We start from the raw sequence: 4,239 nt of genomic DNA, 5'->3' as shown, positions 1-4,239 counted from the left end.
TCTTCTTATCAGAAATGGTCATTGAATTCACATCATACGTGTCATTAGAAGAGTAAAATGGAATAGTTGCAAGACTGCGCCGCTGTTTCTGTGGAGTGTTACTGAACAGCCACTTCAGCGAGACTTAAAACACGTTCTCACACACACACACACACACACACACACACACACACACACACACACACACACCACTGACAAATTTAAGTCTGACACCCTCTCAGAGATAGACAGTGGCCTGCAGCTAGACACCGAAAACATGAGGGGATAACACAAACCTCACAGCACACCGTGACACAACCTCGCCTTCAACCGCTCTGAATACTTGTACTTTACAAAATGTGATAATAATTATGCTCTTCAGTTAATATCCATATTTTAATAACAATATTTAAAGTCTGTGAGGCTGAAAGGGAAGAAAGCAATAAAGCCTAATCAATGCAGTTTCATTGGTGATAATGTGTTTAGCAGCTCAGAGAACATGTCTCTCTGCAGGAGTCTGAGCTTTAGGTCTTAAGTCGTTGCATCAGCTCCTTCTCCTTTTCCTTAAGTGATGATAATATCTACAACATGATCATGAGATCTGCTTTTTAATGTCGCAGTCTGATACACCATGTAGACTCTGCAGCATTTCTAGCATCTTCTTTAGCGGATTCTTTTGGTTTTACCGCCTGAAACTTCAGTCTCTCATCTGAGCGCTCAACAACACCAAAGCAAGTTATTTTCAGTGACAAATGTGTGTACGGTCCAGCCGCTGACTGCCGTGCTGCATCTGGAGGCTCAAACAACCTGCTGAAGCTAGCAGTGTTAGCAATGAAGCCGAAAATGTACTTTTAATAACAAGAAATAGACTAAAACTGTTAAAAGGATTGTTGCCCAGTCAAACATCAGGGCACTGGGCATTGCAACCACACTGACACACTGCTGGATTAGACTCTGCACGCTACAGTAGCTGGCATCTTATAATATCTCATCCACACACACACACACACCCTCATTCCCGCCTTCCAACCTCTGTGTTTGCGTTTTATGTGGAGCCCTCGGGGGCAGTTACCTATATTACACTTCTCCGTAATGATGAAAGAGATTAGACATTAAAGGTAGACTTGATTTATTTCATTCTCAGTGTTTAAACATGTCAGTACGTCTTTAGATTTTCACATGGAAACAATACAATCAACAGCTGCTGTTTGTTTTTAATTCAACAATGTTGTAGATGCTAATGTCACGTGCACAGCAGACAGGCAGGAGGTTTGATGTTGGGACTTCTTCCTGCTCAGTATTCATGTTGTGCGTTGAATTGAAACATGTCAATAAGCAAAGACAATTTACTCAGTAAATAAAATGTTGTTACCCTCCTCAAGAGTTGCACACAGAATGAAATGATTTGCTTGTGTAATGGATGACACCTGTGCACAAGCCTCTCTGTCGCTGGACGGACTGCTGGCTATTTCATTACAAGTCTCAGGCCTGTGTGGACCAATAAGGAACAAGGACTGCATACTGACAAATCTGCACGATACTTCATTATATTATTCTCAATTAAAAGCTGTCCTCAGCAGCATTAGTCATCTTAGCACTCGCCGTTCATACTAATTAGCGCTTGCCTTCCATGCCACATGCTGGAAGAGGATATTTCAATATCCCATTAAGCGATTCCCAGATATGCTCTTGATTGACGTCCCCTTAAATCCGGGAGGTAATTACATTATATGCTTCAGTTTTCTTTTAATAATTTCAGATTTCCTCAGGTTTTTTTGAGTGTTATGCTCAATGTGTGTTGAATTCATCCACACTCACACTGTGTGAGGGGACACAGTCAGAGCACTGGCACATGTGTGTACGTTTTAATATGAAGTAAGCAAATGCATCATCTCTTAAATTGCACTTAACATGTAAACTATTATCTCATTCAAAGGCAGCCCATCTGCAGCGACCACATTAACATGGATAGGAAGAATCCAACCATCACTACAGTGACTTAGGCACCTTTTGATTTAGGAATTTATATTCTGTGTTGCACATGTGCACAAGATCAAGTCTGTGCTTCTCTACATTTACTGACTTGCTGATTTAAAGCTGCATAAAGACGTAGATGCTGAGCAGCAACAGCACACAGATGAGCTTCCTGAATTTGCATCTACTTCACTGTCAGCAGATTTTAGACTATTTTCTAGCATCACAACTAAATTCCCTTAAAGTGTGTTGTATTGGGGTTACATCTCAGAGGCAGAGATCTCTTATTGAAGGGGACACATCGTGTTTTTATTCAGGTTGAGCTTCTGTTTACCAGCCTCTGTCTGAAAGACTTCCTTTTAGCGCCTGTCTCTTTAAGCCCCCCTCCCATAAAAGCCCAGTCTGCTCTGAGACTATATATATATATATATTATATATAAAATGAAAGCACGTGCATTCACACCTCCCCGTGTTTGTGCTGTCTTTTAAAATATTTACTTCTGTGCACAGAGTAAGCCACAAACATATCAATTACTGTGTGTTTTGACAGAACATCTGTTACTCCAAAAAGGTTTGCTCATGATAAATATTATGTGTCCCACAGCGCTGCACATATTCTAAATGGTCCAGTGTAATGAGTTTTTTTGTAATGAACGTCCAATGTATGATGATAAATACTTCTCGGCTCTTATGTGTAGAATGCAATCAGTTATTCTGTCACACGTCAGTGCCAAACTCCTTTTGTTTGTCTCGTCTTCACAAAAAGAAGCAGCTCTTTGTTTTGCTTCCCATGTGAATGACAGTGTTCACGGGGTAATTGTCAGCGTATTATACACAAAGGAAAGGGAAAGTGTCACCTCTCACACGGATTAGAACCTACTCTCAGCACAGTGTGAGTGTCCGTGCAGGTAGAGAGTGAAGAGCAAGGTGTGTTAATACATCATGCAATTACAAATTAAGTTCTTAAAGGTTCAAAGTGTAATTCCAAAGAAATAGAGGCAAGTATTTCACCTCTAAACTGGCTCCATTGTATTGTATTGTAATAGTTTGGCATATTTATTGTATTCTAATTCATCCTTTATATTCTGTGGTGCATTAACTCCTGTGTAACGCCTGTCAGTCAGAAAAGGACCCGTGTATTCGTTTTTATCTTCCCGGTGGCGGCGCAGCCAGGAGAGGTCGGCAGAGCCGGCACTCTGCAGCCGCCTCCATCAGACGGGAGCCTCAGTCAGCGGCCGGAGAGACTCGAGCTCCACCAGAACCAGCTCCAGTCCTGCTGTGAGGATGAAGAGAGGTGGAGCGGGTGGTTCTCTCTATTCCACCACTTTGAATGTAATCCAATAAAGAAACTATAAAACAGACACGGAACACGGCTGTGATATGTTCAAGTGAGTCAGGCAGCTGTACTTCTTCTCTCTGTACTGAGGGCAGAGTGGAGCTGCACTGACTCACACACAGACGTCCACACTGTTACCTCTTCACAGTCTGTGGATAATGTTATTGTTCATTGTTTTAATGTTTTACGTTTAAGTTCTGGCATATCTCACACATTGAACCTTTAAGCCAGATGGTGTTCCTCATATTGCAGGTTGGAGCATTTGTTCTGTATCAAAATCAATTTACATTTGATCAGTCCTTGCTCCAATGCTTCTTATTGATTACACTTGTATCTGCTTCTTTCATTTCTTTAAGTAAGGTACATGTCAAACATAAATATTAATATGCTACTTTAGTTGGACATGCTACTGAACCATTAGCTGATTCTGGGGCATCACGACTGTGACTGGGAACTTCAAACAACATCAAAGACATTTAAATATCACGCTGCAGCAAAGTGCTTTGTAATATTATTAGTCTTCTCTATTGCAGGCAGTCATGTTTGCAGACTAAATTCATTTTGTGCCCAATTATTTTTTGGCTTTTTTGGACAGTAAATAAGGAGAGCGAGGAGAGATGGATTGCAACAAACATGATTATTTTCACTATACGACGGTCTTTGCATGAGCTCAACAACACTATTTGAGCTGAAGACCAACACATTGTTAACTCTCTACTCAAGTACCAACCTTGCTGCGCATTGTATGAAAATATCCTGGAATATGTTCAATGACCAGTGTCAGTGTTTACAACTCACTCTGTACAATATCAGCACAACGAAGGTGCAGTCAAGGTTCGAGGGAAGATTGTGTTTTCATTTGAGAACGCAGTAGTTCTCTGGTGTCGTACTGAGACTACTTGAGAGAAGTGGTCTCGGATCATTTCCATGCAGACCCGTAGTGCAGTTGG

This window comes from Cottoperca gobio, chromosome 3 (assembly GCF_900634415.1).
Source record: "Cottoperca gobio chromosome 3, fCotGob3.1, whole genome shotgun sequence".
In the NCBI taxonomy this organism is placed as follows: domain Eukaryota; kingdom Metazoa; phylum Chordata; class Actinopteri; order Perciformes; family Bovichtidae; genus Cottoperca; species Cottoperca gobio.
Note: the sequence above shows the minus strand (reverse complement) of the source record.